Source organism: Triticum aestivum, chromosome 6A (assembly GCF_018294505.1).
Source record: "Triticum aestivum cultivar Chinese Spring chromosome 6A, IWGSC CS RefSeq v2.1, whole genome shotgun sequence".
In the NCBI taxonomy this organism is placed as follows: Eukaryota; Viridiplantae; Streptophyta; class Magnoliopsida; order Poales; family Poaceae; genus Triticum; species Triticum aestivum.
The window spans coordinates 249251156-249263030 of NC_057809.1; positions in this window are offsets into that span (position 1 = coordinate 249251156).

The following is an 11875-nucleotide window of genomic DNA, read 5'->3' on the forward strand; positions in this document are numbered from 1 at the left end:
GCTCCGCCGCGACGTTCCCGTCCCTACCACGGAGCCACAAGACGCCGGACGCCCTGGAGCGCCGTCACCGACGCCATCCTCTTCCTCTGCACCGACGGCCGTCGTCGCTTGATTCGCCGGCCACAGAGCGTCCCCGGCCTCGCCCTCGCGCTCGTTGGACTCGCGGTGAGCCACTGAACCGTTCCCCTCTTCTTCCCATGCCGTTGGGCCGCTCTAGCCATTGCTTCCGCCGGAGCCGAGACGCTCCGCCGCACGGACTCGTCGCCGGCGAAATCCCGGTGACCATTTGGTCACGGGCGTGCACCGTTGCGCTAGCCGTGACCCGTAGAGCCCCTCCAGCGCCTCAGCTCCCTCGTTTGTGAGCTGCAGCGCCAGTCCCGCGAACCCCCGAGCTCCGGCCGCCGCCTCGGGCTTCATTCCGGCGAACCCCGGCCACCCCACGCCCTCTCGTTGGCCCCCCTAGTTGCGCACGGGCACGGGCTACCTTCTGGTGCCCTTCGCGCGTCCAGCCGTCGCCCGTAGCGCAACCCCGGTGAACTTCCGCCGCGTTCCGGGTCGCCGCCGGTCGAACTCCGGTGGCCAGTGACGTGGCTGGCTTAATTAACCACTAACCACCGCTTTGTGACACTGACAGCAGGGCCCCACCTGCTAATTAATCATAGATTAGTTTCTGTTTAGTTTTTAACTAATCCAGTGGCCCCACCCGTCAGCATTGACTCTGCTGACGTGGCCGTTGACCTGGCCCCACCTGTCAACGACACTAGTCAGCACTGTGTCACTGACCAGTGGACCCCACTGGTCAGGTTTGACCTGAACCTGCTCTGTTGACCTGATGACGTCAAGGTGATGTCATGCTGACGCATTAAATGATTTTCTGGATTTAAAATAATCAGATAATTCCAGAAATTTGTAAAAACTTCAATAAATCATAGAAAATTAACCGTAACTCCAAATTAAATAATTTATATATGAAAAATTATCAGAAAAATTCAAGGAATCCATCTGTACCATTTTCATGCATGTTAGAACAACTTATAGCTGCTGTTTAGCACAAATGATATAAAGGGCATTTATTAATCACATATGGAGTTTGAATTTGAATCTTGTATTCAAACCAACTTCATTTAATCTGTTGCTAGTTGCATTAGCTCAAAACACATTCATTTTGCCATGTCATGATCATGCATCATATTGTGCATTGCATTGATTGTGTTCCCTTCTGTGTTGCCGGTATTTGTCCCCTCTCGATAGACGTGATACCGATGATGTGATCGTTGACACTGATGAAGACTCAATGTTATCTTCAGAAGTGCCAGGCAAGCAAAACCCCCTTGTTCATTCCGATACAATCCTACTCTCTCGCTCCTGCTCTCTTTTACTGCATTAGGACAACACCGATTCATCTGTTACTTGCTGCGGTAGCTGAACCCCTTTATCCTCTGCATGACCTGTCATTGCCACAGTAAATAGATGAAACCCACTAGCATGAGTAGGAGTTGTTTGAGCCCTGTTGTGCCTACTCATTCATGTTTGTTTGTCATGCCTGCTACTGCTTAGAGTTGAGTCAGGTCTGATTCATCGGGGATGAATCAGAGGCGTGTGAACATGTCCTACTGTGTGTGAGCTAAGTGTGTGAACACGATTTGGTAAAGGTAGCGGTGAGAGGCCATGTAGGAGTACATGGTGGGTTGTCTCATTGCAGCCGTCCTCAGGAACTGAGTTCTGTGTTTGTGATCCATGATTCAGCTACTACCATACATTGGGCCCTGAAATATGACCCCGCTCGACTTCTTATTCACCCTTGTCCTCTGTCCAGGAGTTGCAAGTAGTTTCTGGTGTTTGTAGTATGCTGGAGGCCGTGGACAGCGCTGACCGTAGGGGTGGGCTGTGATGCGGTAGGCACGTGGCCGGGTAAACCGGGCGCCCGTTTGGTGTCACGGAACCCTGTTCACATCGTTTGGGGCTGTGAGCGAAACTCCGGCCGGATCTCCTCATGGATGGAACCCGAATAGGCGATAAACCTGGACTAGAGACTTGAGTGTTTAGGTAGGTCGTGGTCTACACCCACGTCGGCTTTCGCTTGAAGTCTGCCGAGCACATGTCGTGTGCAGACGCTAAGTGGTGGAAACATGTATGAAGAAGTACACCCCTGCAGGGTTAACATCATCTATTCGAATAGCCGTGTCCGCGGAAAAGGACTTCTGGGTTGCTTATATCAGTTCATAGACAAGTGAAAGTGGATACTCTAAAATACGCAAGATAAGCGTGAGTGCTATGGATGGCGTTCTCGTAGGGAGACGGGAGCGGATCCATAGTGGTGTATTGATATGGTGAATATGTGGACTCGTGTGCGCCACCTCAAAAGAGTTACTTGCAGTCGTAGTTCAGGATAGCCACCGAGTCAAAGCTGGCTTGCTGCAGTTAAACCCCACCATCCCCTTTGTTGATAATGATGCATATGTAGATAGTTCTGATGTAAGTCTTGCTGGGTACATTTGTACTCACGTTTGCCTATTTTATGTTTTTGCAGAGAGACTTCGGTCTCACTAGTAGTTCCGCGTGGACTTCGACGTTTAGCTTGTTACCTCAGCTACGATCTTGTGCCCTCGGCAGGATCTGGTAGATAGTCAGGCTTCTCAGCCTTTTTCATTTATAGATGTCTGTACTCAGACATGATAGCTTCCGCTTGTGCTTTGACTTGTATGCTCTGATTGTTGGGTCATGAGACCCATGTTTGTAATATCTCGCTCCTCGGAGCCTATTGAATAAACTACTTGAGTCGTAGAGTCATGTTGTGATGCCATGTTGTATTGCACATATCGAGCATATTGTGTGTATGTTATTGAAATGCTTGGTATGTGTGGGATCTGACCATCTAGTTGTTTATCTTTAGTAGCCTCTCTTACCGGGAAATGTCTCCTAGTGTTTCCACCGAGCCATGGTAGCTTGCTACTGCTCCGGAACACTTAGGCTGGCCGGCATGTGTCCTTCTTCGTTCCTGTGTCTGTCCCTTCGGGGAAATGTCACGCGATGAATACCGGAGTCCTGTTAGCCCGCTACAGCCCGGTTCACCGGAGTCCTGCTAGCCCAGTGCTACAGCCTGGATTCACTCGCTGATGACCGACACGTTCGATGCTGGGTCATGGATGCCTGTCCCTGTAAGTTTGTGCCACTTTGGGTTTACGACTAGCCATGTCAGCCCGGGCTCCTTATCATATTGATGCTAGCGACACTGTCATATACGTGTGCCAAAAGGCGCAAATGGTCCCGGGAAAAGGTAAGGCAACACCCGTGGGAATACCGTGCGTGAGGCCGCAAAGTGATATGAAGTGTTACATGCTAGATCTATGTGGCATTGAGTCGGGGTCCTGACATATTTTCATTCCAAGAATCTTCTTTTTGCGAAGCACCGACTGATTCTCACATCCTATTCTTTTCCCGTTTTCATTGCGATTGTGGTTTCCTTTCGATTGCTTTTTGTTTGTCAGTTCATTGATGGATCCTGGAGCACTAGGCAAAGAGTTGCTGGTGGACAACCTACTTGAGACAGCGATCTCCAGTAAGTGAGCACCGACCAACGAGTTGACCATGTTGGCGGGCCAACCCATGGAGACGAAGAACTTCAAGAAATATGCATTGGCCAAAGAGTTGAGGACGTTGGCGGACGAACTCCTCAAAGGAAGTTGGAAGAATGGCAAGGGCCACACCATGCCTACACCAGGAACTCTGATTGCCACCTATGTGAGGCTCAAGACCGAGTTTGAGGAGATAGTCGCTGTTGAGAAGCAGTATTCCACTAGCAAGGTGATGGCCCCCGGAGGGATGAGATCCCCCGGTGAGCTGCACAAGGTAAAAAATAATGGCTTATTACCATAGTTGTGGTTTTTGATTATTTGCAATGTGCTTGCTAATATGTTAGGGTTGTGCAGGTGTCGGTGGGCGTCCTTGATGATTCCGATGTCGTGGCCCGTACTGTTGGCATCGCCTTGAAGATCGATTCCGATGCCGCTGTCCATCCTGTGGACATCACCCCAGAGATCGATTCCGATGTCGCGGTCAGTCCTGCGGACATCACCCCAGAAATTAATTCCCATGCCGCTGTCCGTGCTGTGGTCATTGCCCGAGAGATCGATGACAAGAAATAGTTGGTCGGGCTAATCCTTCAGGGTAGTTTGCATTGCCCTGTGTTTAATTACCAGAACGATGCGTGTGATCAAACCATCTTAGGGCTAGTGCACTGTCTTGTGTGGGCGGATCTTGCTACTTTTGTTTGATAGTGAATCATGCGATGAATCATGCGAACCCTCTCCGAGTTATGGAAACAGGTGTATCCTCACCAGCTTTTGATGTAATATATGGCATGATTAGGTGTAAGTTTGAATTGTTTGTCATATCAGCAGGGCTTGTTTGATGATTCTTGGTGTTAGTAGGCTAGCTACTGTGCGAGATATAGTACTTGGCAAACACTCACTTAAGAGAAACGTTGGGGCTGATGAGCTCGTGGTACGCTTATACTTATCCCTCGTTGATCGACCATTAGCCCTAGCTCCTAAAATCGCAGGCTTAGCGATCAATGACCTAGGCGGGCTAGTTTGGCCTAGTGGGTTTCAATGATATGATGTGAAACACAAAATCATAGCAGTGCAGAGATGTTCTCCCTCCGTTCCCAAATAGATGACCTAGGCGGGCTAGTTTGCCCTAGTGGGTTTCAGTGATATGACGTGGTACAGTGCCGTCCAGTCTTCACCTGTGGTAGCAGTATTGCGGGTACAGTAAGTTTTCTTGAAGGAGCGAAATTTGAACGAAGTCATGATGGTTCCTTCGTCCGAACAACTTAAAGTGGGAATGATTGGGCCTGAGATACGACCGGGGTAGACCAGGATAATTTTGTGCATGGCAGGTGGACCAGGATGGTCGACGTCCCACATGTCGGCAAATGAAAGTATTCTTTCTGATATAGAGGACGAGCAATGAGTATTCATTGTTTATTTTTTATGAAAGCTATTATCTGCACTGTTACGGCGGAGGAGTGTGAAACACGGCAGCCCAGCGAACTTAGCATGTGCACCACTCCCTCCTTCCTCATGTAATGCCTAGGTTACAACTTTTTCTCACTTTCTCTCTATCTATTTCCTCTCAAATGTTTTTTACCTTTCTTTTTTAAGACACAATTGTTTCTTATGCCTTTTTTTGAATTATTATTTTTATACCTAGGAGCATGTGTAGAGATGGGCTCTTGCAGAGCCCACTCCTTGACTATGCCAATGCCTCTCTCTCCTCCACATAAGGAGTACTACTTGCTATGCATGCATGCGGCGGGCAGCTGGCGTCTTGAGGGGCCAGGGCGGTGAGAGCGGGCTCCGGAAGTGGTCCGGACTCTAGCATGATTTTGGTTTTTACAGTATTTCTTTCTCCATTGACAGGTAGGCCCACGTAGATAGATAAAGTACACGAGCTGATGAGGCGCATGCAGACTGTTTGACTGGTCAACCAGACAAATACGGAGTTATACACTGAGCCAATGTCCGTATAATCACCATATCTCGTATACAATGATCAAAGTGAGCTATCAAGACAAGTTCGATGACCGCCAATGCATTTTACTCGGTAATAAATGACCAAGATTGAAGGGGAATCCAAATTTGCTTCGTCTTCTGTCCTTTAGCTCTTGACAAACCAATGCACTATACGGTTGTCCAGCCACTCCACCCAGAGCTCTCACCAAGCGTCGTCCATGCCACCGCACCACGCACTAACCGATAAGGCAGCAATGGCATCCCGCCGCGCCGAGTTCCTCGCCGCCCACGACTGCACACAAAATGGTAGGGAAGCGATGGCATCCCGCCGTGCCAAGTTCATCGCCGCTCGTGACCTCACAACTATGTGGGAGGAATTTGAAGTTGCCAAGGCCGAATGGGCGGTAGAGCAAGAGGCGTCCAACACCGCACAGAGGGAGCGGAAAAGTCATAAAGCACTCAATAAAAGAGAGGCTCGCCGCCGCAAGGAAGAAAAGGACGCACACGCTGCTGCGGAGAGGTCGGCGGAGATCCAAGCACAGTGGGGTGTCGCTGTAACACCCTCGATGCGACTATATCTCCCACGTGTCGAGGCACGACATAGAGGCATAATCACATTGAAGGCATATGTCGCAAGTTAGGCAATCTTCACAACATCCCATGTAACATAGATAATAAAAGGGGAGATAACATAGTTGGCTTACACTCGCCACGTCAATCAAGTACATAAATAACATTCCATCATTCAAACACTCATGGCCCGACTACGGCACCAAAATAAAAGATAACCCAACATGCGACACGGTCCCGATCACCCCCAACTGGGCACCACTACTGATCATCAGGAAAGGAAACATAGTATCGTTGAGAGTCTTCGTCGAACTCCCACTTGAGCTCGAGCGCGTCACCTGGAGCGGAATCATCAGGCCCTGCATCTGGTGTAATAGTAATCTATGAGCCACAGGGACTCAGCAATCTTGCACCCTCGCGATCAAGACTATTTAAGCTTATAGGTAAGGTAAGGTGAATATGTGGAGCTGTAGTAAGCGACTAGCAAATATGGTGGCTATCCTATTCGCAAAAGAGAGCGAGAAGAGAAGGCAAAGTGCGGTCGAATAACTAAAGGGCAATCCTGTGGCAAGCATTACTCCAACACCGTGTCCACTTCCCGGACTCCGCCGAGAAGAGGCCATCACGGTAACACACTCAGTTGATTCATTTTAATTAAGTTAAGGTTCAAGTTATCTACAATTGGACATTAACAAATTCCCATCTGCCCATAACCGCGGGCACGGCTTTTGAAAGTTCAAATCCCTGCAGGGAGTCCCAACTTAGCCCATGACAAGCTCTCATGGTCAACGAAGGAATAGACCTCCTCCCGAGACGTTCCGATCAGACTCGGTATCTCGGTTCTTCAAGACACTTCGACGGGTTAAAACAAGACCAGCAACACCGCCCGAATGTGCCGACAAATCCCGATAGGAGCTGCACATATCTCTTTCTCAGGGCACACTCAGATTGTTTTAGGTACGGGTAGGCCAGCCCATAGTTGCCCCTGGTGGCCACCGACAGCTGAGAGGTGGACCAACACTCAGAGGAGCACTGGCCCGGGGGGGGGGGGGTTAAAATAATGATGACCCTTGAGTCTGCAGAACCCAAGGGAAAGAAAAGGCTAGGTGGCAAATGGTAAAACCAAGGTTGGGAATTGCTGGAAAAGCTTTAATCAAGGAGAACTATCAAGGGGTTCCCATTATAACCCAACCGCGTAAGGAACGCAAAAATCCAGGAACATAACACCGATATGACGGAAACTAGGGCGGCAAGAGTGGAACAAAACACTAGGAGAGAGGCCGAGCCTTCCACCCTTTACCAAGTATATAGATGCATTAAGATAACAAGATAATATAGTGATATCCCAACAAGTAAATAAATGTTCCAACAAGGAACGGCCTCCAATCTCCACCTGCAACTAGCAACGCTATAAGAGGGGCTGAGCAAAGCGGTAACATAGCCAATCAACGGTTTGCTAGGACATGGTGGGTTAGAGGTTTGACATGGAAATTTGGGAGGCTTGAAAGCAAGTGGTAGGAATCTTAGCATTGGCATAGCAAAAAGAGCGAGCATCTAGCAAAGCAAAGATAGTAGTGATTTCGAGGGTATGATCATCTTGCCTGCAAAGTTGTCAGAGTTGACTGGATCCTCGAAAGCAAACTCAACGGGCTCCTCGTTAGTGAACTCGTCTCCCGGATCTACCCAAACAAGACAAACAAGCAACAAGGACACAATCAACCACGTGCAAGGATCAAACAATATGGTGCAAGGATGGTATGCTATGCGGGATGCAATGTGGGATGCATATGCAAGATTTGACAAGGGATGCATGAACCTGGCCTCAACTTGGGAATCCAAATGTGCCACTGGAAAGATGAGATGAAATCGCTTGAAAATGATATAAAGAACGTCGGAATCAGAGTTACGGTTTGGAAATGGCAAGCAATTCAAATATGACACCGGTCTGCGATTTACAGCAAGTAGCCATCTAAATGCAACGAGATGAACATGCTACAGCACTCAAACATGGCATCAAAATACATGGCAGGGATTCCTTCATGATGCTTAACAAAAGTCTAGCACTGAGCTACGGCCAAATCATCCATTAACAGGTTCAAACAAGCATGGCAAAAATGCATATGGTAAACAGATTTCAGACGTAGTGAAATTAACACTTGTGTGGAATTTTAGATCAGGTAGCACACTTCGGAGCAACAAAACTACATGCTACAGGACATGAACATGGCAAAGTAAAGCATGGCATGGAGCTACTCAAAGAGCTTCACAAAAGTCCCTTAGTGACCTTGAGCCAAAAGGGATCAGAAAATACAATTGCAAGCATGTGAACATGGCAAAAACATAATCAGTTCTCAGACTTAGTGAAAACTGGAGCATGCTGAAAATAGATATCAAGTAGGCATGTTTACGAGCTCGATGCACTCACTACGGAGCAAGTCATGACAAGCTAAGCATACACCCATCAAGAATACACAAAAATCAAGCTAGACATGGTAAGAACAATAGCATAGCATGCGCGGATCAACTACAACATCATCGGCAATATTGCTACCAAGTAGACAATCTGCCTAGATTCACGAAGTAGCAAAAGTAGAGCTCGATTGACTCAAGCTAGGGTGCTCCATAATTGCAAACAAAGAAATGGATGGATAGATAACTACAAGATTAACAAAACAACCTTACTGATCATCCTCAAAAGAAGCACGGATCACTAGGAAACAACATGAACATATGGCCATATGAGATAAACAGATCAAGGACTTAGTGGAAATGCTAAGTCCCTGAAATCAGCGTTAACAAGTGCCTCACTTTGCAAGCTCGTGCTAGTCACCACACACATCACAAAAATACATGGGTTGCACCTCTGGAAAGATGGCAAAACCCTTAACAAAACATATGTAGAGGTCATGGGCATATCATGCACACAATAATCATGGCAAAAATGACAAATATCTAAATGGAGTAGCAGATATGACAATTATCTCAAGTAGCCCTCTTCTAACAGCATTTCTGGCATCAAGATGAACTCAAATGAAAATGATGCAATGAGATGAAATGATGTACTCTCTGAGGTGAACATTTTGATATGCTATATGCCCAAAACGGAGCTACGTATGAGGAGTTACGGCATGACAAACATAGCCAAAATAATTAGAGACTTAGGGAAAAAACAACCCCTAGGGTTTCCAGATCTGGATCTGGGCGGCGCGGACTTCAAGGACCGCCAGGATGCACTGTAGACGCCGGAGGGGAGGAGGCGTGCAGTGGCCAGACTTGGAGGCGCAAGCCGGCAAGGAAGGCAGGCGGCGGGGGCGGCGGACGTCGGTGGCGGGCTGCCGCGGTGGGGCGGCGAGGTGCGGCACGGCGGGGCGGCGCTTGGCTCCGGCCGGCGAGGCGCGCTGCGGCCGCCGGCGGTGGCGTGGTGGAGCTGGGCGGCTCGGGCACCGGAGTTGGAGGAGAGGGGCGGCGCGGGCGGCGGCGCCCGGGAGCCGGGCCGGGAGGGCGGGCCACGGGCCTAATGGGCCCGCGCGGTCGGCGGAGATGTGGGGACCAGCCCAGGGATAGGTGTTGCGTGGACATTGGCCGAGGGGGAGCGGGGCGGACACGTCCGGCCGTCCGGATTTCGTCCGGCAGCGGCGGGTGGAGTTTTTCTAGGGTTTCGTCCGTTATTTCGAATGGGGAGTCTTTATATAGGCATAGAGGGAGTTAGGAGAGTCCAAATGAGGTGCGATTTTCGGCCACACGATCGTGATCGAACGCTCTAGATGATGGAGAGGGTTTAGGTGGCTTTTGGTCCAAATAGGAGGGGTGTTGGGCTGCAACACACACGAGGCCTTTTCGGTCCCTCGGTTAACCGTTAGAGTATCAAACGAAGTCCAAATGGTACAAAACTTGACAGGCGGTCTACCGGTAGTAAACCAAGGCCGCTTGGCAAGTTTCGGTCCAATTCGGAAATGTTTAATCCCCACACACGAAAGAAAGGTAGAAAAGACCACCGGAGGAGAACGAAGCGCCAGAATGCAAAACGGACCACGGGGAAAATGCTCGAATGCATGAGATGAACATGTATGCAAATGCAATGCACATGATGACATAATATGAGATGCATGGCAACAATAACAACACACAGAGACAAAAACCCGAACCCGAGAAAATAAAATAACTTAAAGCCGGAAACAGCAAGAGTTGGAGTACAAATTGGGTAAGTTACATCCGGGGTGTTACAGTCGCCAACAAAGCTGGGAAGGAGAACGACGGCGTCTGGCCATCATGTGAGAAGTAGTAGTACTAGTAGTTAGTGTGTGTGTGTGTGTGTCTGAGTACGAGCATGTACTAGTACTACTAGTTAGTACTGTAGTTTTTAGAGCAAATTACCAGTACATTGGCCTGGACTAAATGGAAAAATCCCTATCCTAAGCATCAAAATGGCATCTCTTTCTCTATAGGAATTGAGATGCATGTCATCTCACTTCCTATGATTTTCATATTCCTATCCTATGAACGAAAGGAGGCCTCTGTTGGAGTAACTAATGTAGCTAGCAGTACTGCTGGTACAGTAGTTTTCTTCAAGAAGCGGAATTGAATGAAGTCATGATGGTTCCTTCATCCAAGCAACTTAAAAGTGAGAAGTGGGCCTGTGATTTGATGGCTCATTAGTCATTGTTACTACGACACGACAACCTGGGTGACTCCCTTGGAGTTCTGCGTGCATGGCAAGTGGACCAGGATGGTCGACGTCCCACATGGTGGCGAACAGAAGTATTCTTTCCGATATCGAGGAGAAAGGAAACCGTGTGGTATAGTATCACTGCTGATTGGTTCGCAAAAAATAGTATCACTGCCGATTTATAATTTTTTTTATTTCTAATGAATGCTGGCGTTTCAACTCTTACGACGAAGGGTGCCAAACACGGCACGTGCTGGATGTCCCACAGGTCAGCGAAAGGAGTGGGACATGAATATCGTGGTAGAGCCCAGCATAAAAAAACAGCGTGGTAGAGCGTCTCCACTTCTTCCACTTCTGGGTCGGAGACCACACGTAGTAGTACTTAGTGTATGAACGATACAAAGTGCAACCTGGAGACAAAGACACGTCTAGTTGGAAGGTCTCGGGGCATACACGTAAACAAATATAAAAGTTAATATGTGCTTCCAACTAATATAGTAGTAGTAGAGTACTTAGGCACGTACTCCATAACATCACCGTGCATTGCACGTACAACATTTAGTGGTAGTACGTAGTAAGAGAAAAATGCCGCCCAAGAGTTCCCTTCTCGACCTACTTTTGGTTGTTTGGTAGAGTTTATGGAGGGTGCATGAGTCCACACTAGTTTAGCACAAATACACTAGAAGCATGCATGAAGAGGGGTGTTGAGTTGAGCATGCATGAATATGGAACAACTATGCTGAGACGAGAACGCAACCAGACACACCCTATATGCCATGCATGTTCACACCATTTGTGCCTTTCTACTTCACTTACTGCGCTACATTACTCAGGTTCGTACGTCCACTCCTGGGTACATGTTCATCTCGTAGTTCTAGTCCCACGTGTTCTTCATATAGATGGAACTATCCTTGCATAACACGTGCACGTTCATGCTAGATGTCTCGTGTGTTGGCAAAAGGATGAACAAAGCTCACATAAAAAAATAGAGTGGAAGAACATAGATTCCGGACGACCGAGAAGGAGCAAGGAACCTCGTGGTGGAGCGTCTGCACTCATAATATTTAATATTATTCAGCGATATAAAATTAACCAATCATCTCCACAGTGGACTGGAAGAGTA